This window comes from Strix aluco, chromosome 7, assembly GCF_031877795.1.
Source record: "Strix aluco isolate bStrAlu1 chromosome 7, bStrAlu1.hap1, whole genome shotgun sequence".
Taxonomy (NCBI): Eukaryota; Metazoa; Chordata; class Aves; order Strigiformes; family Strigidae; genus Strix; species Strix aluco.
In genome coordinates, this window is record NC_133937.1 from 41,488,713 (window position 1) to 41,506,586 (window position 17,874).

Below are 17,874 nucleotides of genomic sequence, written 5' to 3' on the forward strand. Positions count from 1 at the left end.
TGGAAAAGCATTGAAATAATGGTAAATGATATTATGTCTGCAACAGACACAATGCCATTGTACTAGGAGCAAAGATTTAACCTCAAATTAAATCTGTCAAGTTACACTGAATAATTTTCTTTTATCTGGATCATCCCAGATCTATTAATGAACCTGTGCTTCAGACAGTCCTCTAAAATGACTGGTGACAAGCTCATGATGCAGACTTTGCTGGTTGCTCTTTTAACTACAAACTCTCTGATTCAAACTACGAGAAAGAAGTGACTCGGTTGTCTCACAGCTGTAGCCAGTCTCCATTAATATTTATCGTTCCTTTATCTTAATCTCCAATAACCTTGATGTACATGACATGTTAGTACATATCTTCATGCCTTGTTCTCTGGGATTTCTTAAACTGTGTTAGGTTCATGCTCAGAAACCTTCTTTCCACCAGTCTGTTTATCCTACATATGAACTCGAAAGTCACCTTGCAGCAGCACCAAGAAGGGACTCTGAATTATTTCCCAGTGTGTTCCCTGTACTCCAGTTGATGTGCTGCTTGTGCTCTCCATTGGTGACCAGTTCCTGTTGAATAGCTGAAATCAGTAGTATTATTTAGAGGTCTCACAGCCAGCTTCCTAAGTTATATTGTCAGCTTTTACCTTCTGCCTTTTTTAAAAGCCCATATTTTTTTTAATACATTTAATCTTCTACTGCAGAATTATTTAGATAGCTTTTTGAATCCTACCTTGAAATGCAGCTTTACATTTTTTGCAAACCTAAGGAGATGCTCAGATTCTCCCTCTTCCTCACTGGAATTTCTAACCTTCTCCTGGCAAGAACACAGTGGGCAGGGTGTAATCCCACACCAGGAAAGATTCCAGTTTCACTGTGACACTGGAGGAAATTCCACATTTCTTTGCATTATCTCTAACCAGCTCTAGTACAGACTTTTAATTTTCCCAGCAGTCTCTTCTGGATGATTTTTGTCTAGGAAAAAATTCACAGTATCTGTCATGGATTTTTTTTGTTTTATAAAGTTTATAGTCCTAGTAGAACTTTGTTCTTCTCTCAGTCAAAATGCTTCTGGCAAGTAATCTAAGTCCTTGAGCTTATTATGGGCATTTATCTTTTTGTGGTGCTAAACCAGGGCTGTGAGGTTGCGTCAGCTGGTGTTGATGATGGAGCAGGGAGGGGGGGAGCAGTCCGGCTCCTGGGGAGCCCACCAGTGCTGAGCCTGGGGGAAGGCGGCGACGGGACGATGGGGCAGCAGGATGATGGGGTGATGGGGCAATGGCCGGGTCGTCTCTCCTCGCCAGGACAGACGCCAGTGCCCGCCGAGTTGCTGGGCTGGGGGAGGGCACATCTCACGCACCACTGGGGAGCAACTCACGATGCTGTGATGGTGTCAGTCCCATAACGGAGCGAAGCTGAGAACTACGCCAGATCTGAAAATCAGTCTTTGGGTCAGCGTTTTGTATGTGTGCCTGTTGTGCTCGGAACAGTGCAGGATGCTGACCCGGCTCCTTCCAAACGCGGCAGAGGGGTCCCAGCAGTGGGGCATCGTCCGTGCAGGGCAAGTGAGGTACCAGGTGAAAGGAAAAAACTCCTTTTTTCCCACTCTGGCAAGGCATATGGGGATGCTTTCCTCAGCTATTCACAATCTGAGTGGAGGACTATGATTTTTCTGGTAAACCTTCAAAATGTCATGTTTTAGCCCAAAGAATCAATTCTGAGACACAGCTTTCTATGGTGTGCCCCAGCCAGTGGCTTCGTGCCACTCGCAGGTGCTGTTACACTTCCTTTTCCAGCCATAATTTCTCCCGGTGCCACAAGCCTGTCACCATGAGCGCTGTGTCCATCACGTCACCCCGGGTGTCAAAGTTGTCACCGGCACAGGCTGTTTGCTCAGAGAAAAATAATAGCAAAGAGTTTGTCATCCCTTGGCTCCTGCTTGTCCCTGTGGCAGCTTAATTCTTGCCAGTGCCTCGTCAGCTTTGGTGAGGGGTGTGGGGGGGCAGGAGCAGTGTTTCAGTGGGCTGGGGGAAGGAGAGGGCTGCAGCAGTGGAGCCCTCCCAGGGAAAAAAAACCCTATTTTGAGTATGAGGAACAAGAGGGGAAAAATTCTGGAGAGGTCTGTCCATGCACAAGGCACTGAGAGCTGAATTCCACCCTGGCAGATGCAGTTCTGGGGCAAATTCAGGGAGATTGTCTCTCTTGATTCGGCTCTTGCCTGTGTGGTAGAGGACAGTACTTTTCATTATTCAAAATGGGGGCTTACTAATCTTTTGCTATGGGAACCAATCCTTCAAAATGTGGGCAGGTGAGTGCTCTGGGGTATTTGTGGTGCAGGGAAGAAGCTGTGGGGCAAAAGAGGAGTGGGGTTGCACGTGCATGTCTAGATACAAAGAGGCAAACGCTGGCTCGTGGCATGCTGAGCTGCCTGCTCCTCCCCTGTGCACCATTTTGGAAGCCAGGAGTGCGGTGTGAAGTGTGCTCAGCGTCCTGCTGGCTGATGAAGAGGAAATTTGGGCAAACTTGAGCCATGCGGGAAAGTGGTCTGAATTGTGCTTGTGTAGTTATTTGCAGTGAAGTGCAAATCTTTACGTCACCCTTACAATGATTTCAGGCAAGCATTTAGGCACGCTGGTTTTGCTTGTTTATATAACTAGAGTTCCAATTATGGAGATTTTATTAATACATCTGGTGTGCCTGAGACACGACGTTAAACATGCAGTATTCGCTTTCTGCATGCAAGGCATTCTGCTGCGTACTCCAGGCCCATTAATTTGCTCAGACAAAGAGTACTTGAGTAGTTTGGACACAGCGGTGCTTTACGAAAGAGAAATTTCTTTCCTCTCATCCATGGTTTCATTTAAAATTAAAAAAGTGTATATCTCAGTAAATCTTGTTGCCCTTTTACATAAAAATCTCTGTAGCTGGTGCATTAAGCTGCTTCCCTGTCACTACTTCGCAAATTTGTAATCTACTAATAGGGTACCTATTTCATCCACAGCTCATGATTTCATCCAGTTTGATACATCTTTTGCTACTGAAGGTGGCTCAGGCAGGAGCTGGCGGTGCCCTGTGAGACCCTGGGGGCAGGACCCCCCGGGGGTCCATGGGCGGTAGCTCCCCCATCACCCTCTTTCACAGTGCAGGAGAAGATCCCCATCCCGTTTCCCTCCTGGCCCATCTTTGAGCAATGTGCTCATCTCAAGATCCAGAGCTAAACTCTAATTGCTTTGCACAGGGACACATCTATGTAAAGCATGAAGATTTTGGCTGCCACTGAAGCACACTTGCTGCACGTATTCAAATATCATCTCTCCTGCTGTGACTGTGGTGAATATTTCTGACAGAATCTCTGACATACCCTGTTTGCATCACTGTTTTTAAGCCATTAGAAAACTTTATCAGACTGTTAATGACAAGTTTGCTACTTGTGTAATGTGTCCTGAGTCACTCCTTACAAGCCTGGTGGATAAGGTCAAAAACTTCAATAATGTTTGTACAGTCCAAGCCAAGGCTGTGGAAGACCATGTTGCTTTGATTTCTAAAGATTATTTCTGAAAGACTTTCCACCGGCACGGTGTGAAGGTATCTGCAAGGGGGACAGCATTTTCCCCTCCTGCAGTGTTAGAGAGTCCCGGCTGCAGAGCTGCTGAAAATGGGCGGTCGTTGGGGGCGGCAGGGGCGAAATAGTCTTTTTCACGAGAATTTGTTTGCTTTTCTGCAGGCAGAGGGAGTCTAAGGCTGAAGAGCCGCAGCCTTCACTGAGCTGATATTTGCTTCATTGTTTTGCCCTGATTTTCAAAGACTTATGTAGGAGGTAGAAGAGGTTTACAAAAACAGAAACAGAAGAGAAAAAAACCAAGCCATACCATGTGTTCATTTCCAGCCAGCTCTGGAGCCCAGTGCAGTGGCTCTGTGGTGGCACAGGCAAGGTGCCGTGCCCTGTGCTCGCCTCCTGCACTGCCTGCAGTGACCTCGTTGTTCTCTGTGCCTCAGTTTCCCCCAGGCTTGGTCCCACGTGCCTGTGCCAACCATGGCTGCCCTGCTGTGGGGCTGCCCACCAGCGACCAACCCGTGTCCCCGGGCCCCCTCCCCTCCAACAGCACCCCTGGGTCCCCCCATGCCACCCTCTCCCCAAAACCTCAGGGGTCATTGTATTTTTTTAGCCTCCTTTTGTGCTGCTTTTTCACTACTGGAAGTGGGGAGTCCCTAAATCTCCCTGAACCAATGGAAGGTCTGATTCTGCGCCTCAGGAATTGTTCAGCAAAGAAGGGGTCGGTGACAGTGTCCCTTAGGCTGTCAGGTGGGTGGTGGCAGGGGAGGGATGCTGGGGGACACATTTGAAAACATGGAGTGTGACTCTCCACCCTCTATTCCCGTGCTCATACTCTCTCATGTCTGTAGGAAAAAATTGCCAAATAAATATTTCCTGAAGCTTTTCTTCTTTTTTGAAAGGAGCTACATCCAAGTTTCATCCCCAAGGATTTTCTTAGATGAAGCGCAGATACTACGAAACTGCCAGCAGCAAGTTTTGAGAAGTAAGTGTTAATCTCTTTCAATGTGATACTGAAATTCCGTTTTCATGGAATTGCATTATGAGCACACCCAAGCACACAAACAGCTGAAGATAAACCGTGTCAGTTGTGGTTTATGTGTTACAAAGAAGGAATTGGCAATAAGATGCCAATCATGGCAGCTCAGCTTTCATAGCCAAAGCTTCCTTGATTCCTCCCAGGTGCTGGGGGCACCGCATTCCAGCTGTGAACAGGGAGCAAAAGCGCGGAAGAACAAGTCCCAGATTTCTGCCCAAAACTGCGGCTGAGCGCAGACCTCGTGTTCATTTCCTACGACATCCCAGTGACTCAAAGTTTTGCCTGAGTTTTCCTTTCACACACTTGATGGGTTTTTTGCCTAACTGAAAAGTGTAGCAAAAAGCACAGATCGCACATGATAAACTATAGAGATGGGCCATTAGTCACCTGAAAAGCATGCTCTCCACTGAAATACAGAGGAGATTGTCTTAGCAGAAAATTGAGTGATACAAATAACGATGCTGCTTCTTTGGATGCAAACATTGACAAAATACCATTTTTCTCTACGTCAATACTGATAAATGTGTCTTGAGAAACTAGAGCACTAAAGGTTAAAAAATAACATTAACTTGCATCTAAGAAATTAAGCTGTTTTAATTTATATTTATTGTTTAAAAACAGCCATAAAAAGCTTCTTGTCATAATTTAGTCTTGAAATGAGTCCTGCCTCAAGAGTTTCCATAGTTACAGATGTTTCTGATTTTGTAATGTTAGCACAATTGACATTTACTGCACAACGAGAACCTCTAATTGATTTTTCTACATGGAGAGAACAAGCGCTCGGCGATACGCATGGTGCTTAATTGCCGGTTTCTTGGGGACATGGTGATGTAATCGTCCGCCAAAGGGCTGCAATGAGTTGAACAACAAACGAGAATGCTCATAAATAATTTGACAAATCTCAAGATAATCTCAGCTGAGAGCAGCAGTTGAGAGGTGCAGCTGTGCCACCCACCTGCCGAGCCCCAATCCTGCCCTGGACCCACAGGCTGGTTTTGTACATGAGAGTGGAAAGTGTGACTTGTATGAAACGTACCCAAACTAGAAGCCTAAATCTGAAATATAGGAAGTAGTGTGGGGAGAAAGGAAAGAACAGGAAGATGGCACAAAGAAATCTTGCAGGATGCCTACAGCAATGACCCAGTCTGATGCACTAAAAATAGCATGGGTGTCCCAAATCCCCTCCTGCTTGTGCTCAGGCTCTGTGGGACGGTGGTTTCAACTGACCTAAAATGTTAGCTGTCAAGAAAAAAAAAATATTACTTTTGCTGTTAAATGTTTTTAAATTATATTTTTAAATGTTTGGGTTAAGTTAGCTATATTGACAACAATCTTTAAGTCATAAATGTGAAGATCTGGTTATATAGTGTATTATTTGTCACAGTTCATATCCTCATGGTAAATGGAAAATGATGACTCATGTTGTGGAGAAACAGCATCAATTTATACTGACAAAAGTAAATCCATTCTCCATTTCTCTCACTTGTGGGACTGTCACTTCAGTAAAACGTGTGAAGTCTTTTTAAGTGTAATCTCATTTTCTGAAATTGCTTCTCACTAGGACATTCTTATTCCTTCTTCCCTGGCTGTTTGATTATTTTGAACTACTTTTAATCAGGCAACAATGGGATCAGGAGAGAAGTATCTAGGGGAGAAAATAAGGTGGATTAAAGCATTAAGGCTGTAGCAAATCAGGAAAGATTAGGAATTTCAATTTATAGAACCAAAGGCTAATGCTGCTGAGATCTATAAGAGCAGTTTAATGGGCTGATGTGAAGAACGTCAGGGTAAACTTCTTGTCTCCTTTAAATCCATTTTCCTTGTCTTCCACTGTTACCCAGATACACCTTATTTTTACTGTTTTGAGGACATTCAGGGCATGAGATAAAAGCAAATTATGTAAAGACACATATGGTATGGTGAGTTGTGGAATAACTTCTGTTTACAGACTGCTCAGGGATTGTTCTGGGTTCTAGTAAACCAATACTGGAGCCATAAGCAGCTGCGTGTCTCTCAGGTGGGCTGCAGTCCTGGGGAAATCTCAGCCAGCATTTTCCACAAACCTTATTTGTATTTAAAGCTTAAAAGATAAGGAATTTCCTTAAGAAAACTGAAATTACTTAAGAAAATTATTAAAATGTGGCAGGAAAAATGCAGAAACTCGAGCTAGACTCGAGGGTACTTTAAGAATTAAATTACATTTTTCATTGAGTGGTGACAGGAGCCTGTTTCCTGCATGGAGAGTTGCCTGGGAGTCCACAATGCTCATAAACTCGCTGGAGTTGGATATTAACCACAATCGTACAGCCTAACAGAGGTAACTAGGAAATACAGATGGAATAAAGGTGTTGTCTTACAGAAGCCCTGGTGGAAAATGAAGAAAACAGAAAAAACAGCCTCTTTTAAAAAGGAGGTGAATCTTTCCCACAGTGAAATAAGCACAAGAACAAACTTTATTCTGGTTTTTTCCAACTTTAAATACAAATGACGGCATCGTGTTGGTGACAGTTGGAGTTCACTGTGTGAGACAAGGAAATAGCTCAACAGAAATATAGAAAGCAGAGAAATGCACAGAAATAATCAGTTAAATGCACATTTGAGGGGACTGAAAAGGCTCAGCAAGCAGTGAGCCATGAGTGAAATCAGTGCCTGCAAGAAAAGGGAGTAAAATGCCTGGAGATCCATCATCCTGTGCTGACAGATGGAAATCAACGTTCCCAACGGCTTCACCCAGCCACAGTGCTGCCCCGTCCCTTCCAGACAGGACATCTGAAATTCAGGCAGAGTCCCTCTGCTCGAATGTAACCAGAAAGGCTCCTGACTAAAAAACTTTTGGAGCTGATAAACATTTTGTGAAGTGTTTTGGCTGTCCACGTTCTACCTGAACACTGCCCCATCCTGCAGCAGTCCTGCCTGGCTCGGGGTCTGCTGCGGTTTGAAGGCAGCTGCCTGCAGATGCTCGCAAGGGACTGTCTGGGAGCATCAGGAGCAGCACAGGAGAAAATCTGACTGTCCTTAAATCCTTAAATAAACAGGTGGTGGGGACTGAAGCCGTATGCCAATAGTATTCAGGATTTGGTATCGTGACGGTGAATGAGTCCTGACGGGCTGTGTGAGAGCATCAGTGGAGAGAGCAGCACTCGGGTTCGCTGTGGTGAAAGAAGGCAGGGAGAGACAAAGCGATGGGACAGAAAAATTGCCCTCATGCAGGTACCCTGGGAGGCTGCAGAGGTACTTTTGTCAATACAAGATGTTGGTATGCTGCAATATTTTAGACCCCTGCTCAAACTCTTGTGTATCTCAAAATTCAAGCTCTTGATTTGCCAGCAATGATATGGCCAATACCAGTAAGGGCTTTTCCTGTTCTAGGAAAAGGATTTTCCTTTTCTACTCATTTCTATTCTGCAACTTCCATGCTTCATTTATAGCCTACAATAATACAAGCCACGGTTATTACTTGGGTCAGGAAGGAAGCCCAGGTAAGCTAAGAGGAACACCAGCTCTACCCGGCACTGCCACCAGCAATAAGCAGCAACAACCTGCCCTGTTAAGAGGAGCTTAAGCCACAGAGAATTTCAGAAAGGCCGCTCGGAGCACCCAGCGAAGCACCGCGCCGTGCCCGGGCTCTCCCAGCGGTGACACTGGAAACGCTCTGCGGATGACCGGCAGAAATTAAGCCGCTTGCCAGGGAGAAAATGAGAGCAGTGGCTGCTGTGAGCATGGCTGCTCCCAGGGACGCTCACTGTTCCGCCAGCACCCTTCCCTTCCGCATTCCTCGCCGACCGCGGTGCTCCACCTCAGGAGCAAATAGACGGCTGGAGGTTGTCCAGTCCCGCTTTCCTCCCCCATTCACACTTCAGATGTTCAACCAGTATTTATTTAAATTGGTTGATCATAGCAGGATTAATTTGTTTTGAAGGCTGAGCCAGAAAGTATTTGGCAGCTGGATAGGAAAATCTAAAACAAACAAACAAAAAACAAACCAACCAACCCTTAACCATGAAGTATTGCTTAGTTCTTCAGCCTTCAGCACAAAACACCTTAGAGAAATCATTAATCTGTAAGAGCAATGAGGCAAGAGCTGTTTCATTTCCCAGCCACAGCCTTAGTTTCTTTGGTGGTTACTGCTGTGTCTATGGTGCTGAGCCTGTGCTCCCACTGCCAGCGGGTGCCGGGGAGCCTTGGGTGCGTTCCCGTGGTACGGGGCAGGGTGGCTGCGCAGTAGCACTGTCCATCTTTTCCCTCTGTATTAATAACAAGGGAAAGACAAGAAAAAGCATAATCAGGGCTTTAAGTCTCCATTCTCCAAGAGCACTGTATCACTTCGGCTATAGATGTAAAGTCCACGCACATACAAAATATAGATGTGAAATAAGAGAGAGAAAAACTAGTTGGAAGAGAAAGTTTAATGTTTCCCTTTGGGATGTTTTCTACACAAATACTCTGGTTTGTGAATTTCATGCTGATTTGATTACTGATGCAATCTGAGATTGATAAACTCTAATTTTTATGCTGAGGTACTGAGAAAGTGCTACGATAGCCAGCGAGGTGGCTGAGCTTTCTACTCCTCAGGAACTGCGTCTCTGCTGGTGTTGGGATAACCCTGCGTGGCAGAGGGGACTGTCGGGGGCTCTGGCTGCTGCATGTGGTTGATCAGTGACTGTGTTACAGTCAAGGTGACAACATAGCCAGGGGGTCTTCCAGCCTGGGCTTCTCCCCAGGGCAGGACCAACTCTGCCTGGTTTCCCTGGCATGTGCTTGTTGAACTTGCACTTGGGAATCTCCAATGATAGGGATGCCCCAGAGTGCCTGGGGAGTTGGTTCCAGCACTCAGCTGAACTCACCACTAATGAGTTTCATTGTGCCGAAACCAAACCTCTCTTGCCTCAGGTTAACCACACTGTTGCTTGTTGTTTGCTACAAGGAGTAGGCTGTGCCCTGCCCCTTTACAATGTCTGTTTAAGTGCTTGAGGATGGCCATGTCCCCTGCGGTCGGCTCTTCTATAGGCTCAGCGATCCATCTTCCCGTTTTACCTCCTAGGCTGTGGTTTCTGGTCATTCTCCATTCTGTCATCAGGTCTTTGAGGTCTGCTTTCCTCTCCTTCCCTATCCAGCTGATGCCCCCTGGGCCGCCATGGGGGAGGTCAGCCCTGCCAGATGGCTATCGGTTCCCCTCCTTTCTCACAGAATAGAGACAGCGATCAGATTTGGGATGAGCACGGTCCTCTGCTTGTGTGGGCCCCGGTGATTTGCTCCTGACAGCGAAGGGAGCGTGTGCCGCACAGGGCTGGCTCTGCGGGAAGGTGCCCGGCACCACGCTGAGGGTACAAACCCTGAGTGAGCACAATGCCCAGCCCTGGCTGGGGCACTGGTGTCTGCAGGACGGCGCCAGCCATGGCCAGGCCCAGTGTCCAGCCATGTCACCCCATCTTCCTCACACAGCTCTGCTAGTGACCCCCGTTCCACCGACATCTCCAAGCCAGGACATCTTTGGGGAAAAAACTGCTGATGCTGCAAAAAACTTGCAATACTTCATCATGTAGATAAACATCTCCACCGATCCAGGCTGAGAATCCCATTCTGGTTTTACTTGTGTCCCAAGACACTTGAACAAAAGTTTTCAGAAGGGAAAGACTAATAAATCAAGACCGTACTTCTCCAGGCCTCCGCTCCCGAGCTGCTCAAGGGAGCTGGTTAAAATTAGCAAGGAATGTGGGACGGAGGAGCCCTGCCTCGCCTTCGCAGCGCCCTGCAAAGCCTGCGGCGCCACACGAGCCCGGCCCGGCTCTTCCAAAAAAGGCGATAACCAGCTGGCGGGGCGGACGGCGTACCCCACACGCCCCGCACGGTGACCTGGGCAGGTACCGGCCTTCAGACAGAGAAATGAGCGCTCTAGCAGTGCGAGAGGAGGTCAAGGTCTAAACTTCAAACTCCAGTTTAAATATTGAGGAAGGAGTGGAATGAGGCTTCCCAGAGTCCTTGGGGGTTTAAGGGCTATTTTTCTACGCATTGCTGAATATTTATGGAGCACTCAGCCAAAAAAGGCAAATGGAGGCTGTTAAGTCACTGACTGCAGAGAACTTGCTGCATCCCCAAAAAGGAGCATGGATGGAGGGAGCGCCTGGGCTGTGGCAGCAGCCCCCAGCGTGCAGCAAGGTAGAGGGAATGTCCTCTGGGGGATGTTTCAGAGCAAGGTCCTACAAACCGAAGTACGCAGTAAAAATCAACACAAAACAACCATTAATGCAATACCGATGGAGCTACAAGTAGGTTTGGGGGAGGCAAGGAGGAGCCCGGCGCTGCGACACCCTCCCAGCCCCAAGCCACCCGCCCCTAGTGCAGGGAGGGCAGCAGGGCTTCCCGAGGGCTTCCCACAGGCTTCCCAGAATTCACTTCTTTTGAAATTGTGCCTGAAAATGGATGTCCAGCTACTGCCCAAGTTTGCCGTGGCAGGTGCCCGCTCCCTCCGTGCAGGCCGAAGCCAGCCCGCAGCAGGGCGTCCCCTCCATCCCCCCGCTGGAGCAGATCACCTGCTGCTGAGCAGATGCCTGCTCGCAACACTGCATGCCAGTTTTTCCTGGTTGTTTCCAAGCAACAAATAATCTGTACTTTGGACAAAACCCCTTAAGAAAAGACTGCATTGGTGGCATATCCCTGAGGGGACGGCCCTGCATAGCCGGGCCGCAGTGCCAACAGCTCTGTGTGTACCCGCAGTGTTACACAGTACCCACCAAGATACAGAAAAAGGGGAAAAAAGGACCCCTATTGAGAGGTAACCAAGCTCATGTCCAAGGCCCAGATCATCTGCTAAACCACTTAATTCTTCTCTTCTCCTGCTACACCCTCTCTGGTCAATTCGGACCATCAGCTGTACCAGCACTGAGACTGTCCTCCCTCTGTCACAGCGGCACAATGAAGAAGTGCATAGTTAGCTGTAGTCCTTTGATTTTGGGGGTTTTTTGCTGCAGCCTGTAACTCTTTATTATGGGACTTCAAAGCAATAGCACTCAAGCAAGGAGTGCCCAGTGGCAAGCCAGAACCCAAGGGCTCTCTTTACTATTGCCTTTTTATTTTAAGAACAGGGCATTATTGTTAATGTATTTCTTATGTTTGGTTTTTATCAGAGTCAGTTTGTTTAACTAATAGGCAGATTTATTTACTGGAAGGAGGAGGAAAGCAGCAGTTAAAAGGATACAGCAAATACAGCAAACATTAATCTTGTCCCCACCAAAACCACTGTCAGCACCTTGGAATTTTTTCAACTTCTCTACATGGTCTTTAGGTTGTAGTCAAAATAACGCCTTAATCTGCACATTCCCAACTCCAGGGTCTGCAACAGTAAGCACTTGTGCTGAAGAACAGTCTTTGCAGCAAAAAGCAATGGAACTCGTTAGACAACTCAGGAACTGATGCCAAAAAACTTAATTCCCATTGATCTCAACAGGAGATTCCTTACTGCTACTCAGGACCTACGGTGTAGTCATTTTTCTGATATAAAAGAAAAAAAGTCTTCAGCAGGAGAGGACAATAATTCAAATTTAATTTTGTCTCCTCATTTTTACCACAGTGGTTCTGTTCTGTTTCACGGAGGTGATTAAAATTAAGATTTGCCTTTACTGAGAGGTGACACAAACTTTATGCTTCCATGAAAATGAAATTTTATACTAAAAACAAACACACACACAACAAACTGAAAACTCAGCTTTTCCATTTGGGTATTTCCATCTCTCTCTGACGAGAGTGCTTCAGACCAAACATCCCACATGATGAAAATGTATTTGGAAGAGGTAAGTCCCAGTGAAATATTTCCACTTTGAACATCACTTTTCGGTGAAACATCATCTCCTTGAAAATGTGCCAAGTGCTGAAGATGATTAAATCTTAACACCAGTCCCTGGGCTGCCTCCTGGTCTTTCCCACCCAAGGAAGGGTGTTGGGCGGCTGCTGCCGGTGAGGGGGGCCCTTCGCTGCCACGCTGGGCTGCGCCCTGAGCCCCGGCACAGCCAAACCCAGCCAGGCGCTGGGACGGAGATGGAGCTGCGGTGCCCGAGCACAGCTCTGAGCTTTACAGGCTACGCTGGAGGTTTGGAAAGCGCACTGAGTGCAAGATTAATCTCTGAATTCTGCTACCTGTATCCCAGAAAAAAGTGAGTTACCTGTGAATTACGGTGATGACTTATAAAAAGTAGACCATCTATTTTTTAAGTTCTTGGCAACCTATTGCCATTTCTCTACATGCTTATATCGGTGCAGAAAAACCTTTGATATTTTGTCCAGCTAAATTCCTTGAGGCTTCCTGTGGTTAGAAAGGAACAGTAATGTTTGAAGTTTAAGAAAATTAAATACTGTCAATCTGAACATCGGTTGGCTCCAGATACAGGCAATAATTTTCTTTTAACTGTAACATCCACGGTTCCTATACTGAAGCTAAAATTGACACTGACAACCTTTGACCACCCTGACAGTCCCACTAAACTCAGTAAGACTATTGACATGAGTGATAACACACATGATTACTGCAGTGTATTTGGGGTTAATGATTTATGCAGTGTAATTGTACAGAGAACCGTGGGATGTTTATATGCCTTTTTTGAAGCTGTGTGAAGGCACAAGATTTGAGGAGCTTGAGTAATTAGCAACACATCACAAAAACATCCCTCATCTCTTGACTCACAGACCCAAAGGGAGGATGCTTGGTCACTTTCTTAATCATTTCCCTTTTGAGTACCCCTGGACACTGCTTTGCATCTGGGTTGACATCCAAGAAAAATGAAATTTGTTCAGAAAACAACAATTTCTTTGCTCACAGAATTTGCTGCAGAGCTTCCTTTCTCTTTCATTTGCTTTACAAAATGTTAATTTTGCTTAAACATCAACACACAGCATTTTGTCAAAGAAAACCATTTTATTCTCATTACAATATTTATGTTAAGAGGAAAGAATGAACAGCTTTGTGACAAGAAAACATCTGAGTTTTTCAAAGAAGAGGAGCAAGCTGAGTGTCACGTATTTTTTTACCACGTTCTCCTATTTACATGTCAGCATGATATCTGTAAAAGGTTTTCAGATGAGACGCTTGAGATTCATTTTTAGCTCCCAGCTGAACGCACAAGAGGCAACAGCCCTGGATGCTACGGAGGCGGGAGGGCACGGTGCCACTCCTGCCCGTGCAGCCGTGGGCGATGCCGGGGCAGGCGCTCACTGGCCTCCCTGGTGGCTGCCCCCCACGCGGCTGTCTGAAGGAAGCGGGTTTGACCACAGCCTTGTTTTGAACACGAAGCCGAGCAGCTATCAGATATTATCTTTCATAACCTGTTTCCAGTAACTGCGCTCTGGCTTGCCAGAGGTTTTCTTTCTGCTGCACAAGTTGCTCTGCTCCCTCTGTAGAGAGAAATGATGATTTTCTGATGGAGAGCTCCTGACACCGCTGCTCCCCAGTTTCAGGACTGTGGTTTGGGATGCAGAGGGCAGTGTCCCTCACTGCGGCATCATGCAGAGTCAGGAAGGTGCTGTGGGCATCTGTCAGGATCCTGCCATTTGCCACCTCCGTGGAAGCCACGGGAAAGGCCCTCCCTGGCTGGCACCAGCATGATGTGGTGCTGATGGGGACACTCCCCCTCACCAGCCCTCAGTGGCCCTCAAGCCTCCTCCTGCCCTCCATCCCCTCCGGGAATCCCAAGACCCAACCTGTCTCCACCAGCACGTACCAAGTTGAGTTTCAGGCTTTTCTTAACTTCAGACCAGTGCTTATATCTTTGATGCTGGTCTGTGCTCATCCTTTGCAGATTCATTTTGCCCCCTTCCTGTTTTATATGTTCCCTAAAGCCAACAGAATCCCATTGGGGATGGATTTATCCCTAGTCTTTCTGTCTACCCAACATCTCCTTTCCTGGGGACCCAGCTGTTTCTCATCAAAAAGCCAAAAGGATACTCGTGCTCAGCCCTTATGGGTGACCCTGCACTTTCCATCCCAACAGGATCTGTGGACCAAAGAGATGAGATCGATGCCTCTGCCTGCCACTGACACCAGTCCTCTCTTCTGACATCTCCAGCCATACCAGTCAATATAAGAGCCTGTCAAATTAATCCATATTAGGCCTTGCTCTTTCAACACGCTGATCATCAAAGGCGGCTTCTAATTGAGACCAGTTAGTGATTTGAGAGGTGAAACACTTCCTCTTATAACTACAAAACAGCACCTGGGATGCCTTCTAGCTGAAAGATGGTGCAGAACTGATCTTTAGAAATCCTGTGATCTGTCTTGATAATCCTGATCAAGTGCTAATTTGAGCAGCATTTTTCCTGCTCTCTACCATCCTCTGTTATCTGCTTGCACGCTTTACAGTTTCCCTCCATCCGTTCTGTTCCTCTCCCAGACTGGTTGTGTTGGAAGAGCAGATTAAAACTTTACAGGGGCAGTTGCAAATAAGTCTGTGAGAATTTACTCCGTATCAGCAGTTTTAGCTCATCTCTTGGAAAGCGCTGTCTGTGTGTGAAATACAACAGCCGTCATCGCAGGCTTATCCAGCAAGCTACATCTGTAGAGAAGTTATCTTCTTTCTTTAAGTGTATTGATCCTTCTTGATTTTGGTTTTTGTTTGCCTCCCGTGCCATTTGTTGTTAGGAAAGGCTGATAATTCTGAAAACCAGTCCCTGAGCAACAAATGGTGGGAGGGCTGGTTCGTCTCTGAGAGAAGGCTGCAGAGCTGCAGCACCCAGACACCAGCCGCAGTCCCACCAGCCACCACAGACTGTTTCTGAGGAAAGGCATCGGCCATACCACTGGTTTTTTAGTGCCCTTTTCAGCAGAACTAATGAAGGCATCTCGGTACAGTTTTTTTAGGCCTCATTCCCAGTAGCTCTTTGAACGAAAATACTACAGGACATCAGCAGTGGCTGGATGCGGAGGCACGTAAACCGCCCCTGCAAGGCACCAGTGCCAAAACAAATGAACTCGTACGGTGGGAAAGCACAGGGCTGCATCCCAGGGGTGAGCCCTTCCCTCAGTGAGTCCTTTCCAAGAGGCATGCTTTCGCAGCAACATAAATTGTGTTGTACGTTTACTTCATTGGATGTTCTGAAAAGCCAAATTCCCTGATACTTGGGTGCAGTTAAATCGCCTCTTGCTTGTCCTCATCAGCTGGCCACCACCTGGAACGCACGACTGAACAGAAAGGAATTGAGGTGAGGGTGGATATACGTTTATGCATTTAAAAAAAACACGCAGAAAAAGAGACAACATGAGTCAATGGTAAAGTAGTTGCAGAAAGAGAACAAAAATAATCTCCATGACAGCGCCAACATCAAAGGCTGTATGTGATGAGAGACATCGCAGAAAGCACAATTAGACACAGACAAAAGCATACCTGGGGTGAGGGGGAGAAGAGAAAGCAGAGAGCTCAGTCACAGCAGGTGTGGAGTTGGCTCCATAGAGACTCAAAAGCCCCATCTACTCAGAAAAGATTGCAGCAGGAAAACAAGCATGCCTAAACTACCCACCTTTCTTGGAAAAGAGGACTGGCGGTTGGATTAAAGAGCAAGTCAGTCTCTGTAAACTTCCCTTCTCTGCCACAGCCATGACAAGTGTTTTGGTTATGGTGGTACGTTTTTTGATACTTACAGATCTCCTGTGGAAAAACCCCAACAAATAAAATGCAAGAGCCCAGGATACGTTACGGTCTGCCTGTGCTCTCCCAGCACTGGTCTTGGCGCTTCATTTTTCTGAAGCCAATAGCTTAAACCCCAGACCTTGTGTGCTGCACCAGCACTGTGTCTGTGCTCACAGCAACAGGGACTTTGGGCAAAAGGCCTGATTTTTCCAAAGTAATGCAAAGCCTCCAGCCAGGCAGGAGCCCGGTGGTGCTGAGTCCCTGGAAGCCGCAGCCCGTGGGGCAGTCGCTGGTGCCCGTGACTGCTGCCCAACACACATGAGGAAGGGGGATATGGCCAAAAAGGGGAGAACAGTTTGGGTCAATGCTATGCAAAACCATCCCTGCCCAGTCTGTCAGCACCAAGACTGATGTGCCCAAAAGAGTGGCACAGATTTTCTGTAGTGAGAACTGAAATTGTATAAAGAATATCTGTTTTATATGAGTCAGGAAAAAAAAAAAAACAGAAAACTAATTTTGTCAACATCAGCATAGAAGTAAGTGCAGGAAAGAAATTAGTTAAGTCATGGTATCTGAAGGACTCAAGGGGAAAGTAGGAGGGGTGCGATCTAGGAATACTTGAATCCTTTTTGCCAGAACTGTAGGTTGAACTTTCCTATTTAAATATGTCTTTAATGTCTTTATATAATTAATTTCTAAGTTGGTCACCATGGCAGCAATGGCAGACTCACATGAATGAAAATAGACATTAGCAAAGACGAGACTGGAGAGTAGTTGGCTGTTGTTTTTGCAGTCTCTGTTGGTCTTGGATCCACCAGCTCCCAAGAGAGTGAGCTCCTCCGGCGAGGGCTGATCACCGAGCCGCGAAGCTGCTGGGAGCTGGGCACCCTCTGCCTCCCTGGGATCACCTCCTGGGGACGCTGCAAAGCTCTTTTCCATTAAGCTGAGCTTAGAACTCCAGACCCGATGTCTTGGGCAGGGAAGACTGGCAGCTTTACAGTCATCTTCCCATGTTTCCTCCTACTGCTGATCAGCAAAGGTAATTTGCTCCCACAGTAATACAGGACACCTGCTTGCTTTATTTAGTCAGCAACTGTGTAAGAAATAAGTGAACCCTCACACTGTGTGCTCCTAAATTCAGCCTCTTCATTTCCTTCTGTGCCTCAAAAAAGCTGCTATTTAATGTAAGGCTGGAACTACAAAGTGACGCTGAATCTCTGCACTCAAAGAGGGAATCAAATGTTTGTTACAGCACAGTTAGCAGCAGCATGTTTATAAACATCTGCTTATAAAGTTTGCTTCAAGCTTACTTTTACATTGCAGTGTGCTTCTGTAGCCATCATAGCCTGCTCTGGCTGGTAAATATGGGAGATAGAGACTTAATATAGAAGAAATGCCCTTTGCAACTACAAAAACCTTCTGGTGTGAATTCTAAAGACTGTAATACAAGAGTAACTTTATACCAACAGCTATTGAAGGGATCAGTCTAAGCACACAGTTCTGAGTGTTTTGGTGGCTTTGGCATTCCTGAAGAGTAAAAGAAAGTTACTGCATTACAGTGCTGTTTGATACAGTCACAGTGATAACACTCTCATTTGAAGAATTCTTTTCATAAATTAGTTTCTGAGGTGATGCTAACTTGCCGCTGAGCAGCCTTTTCTCCTGCATGCCTATCTGTC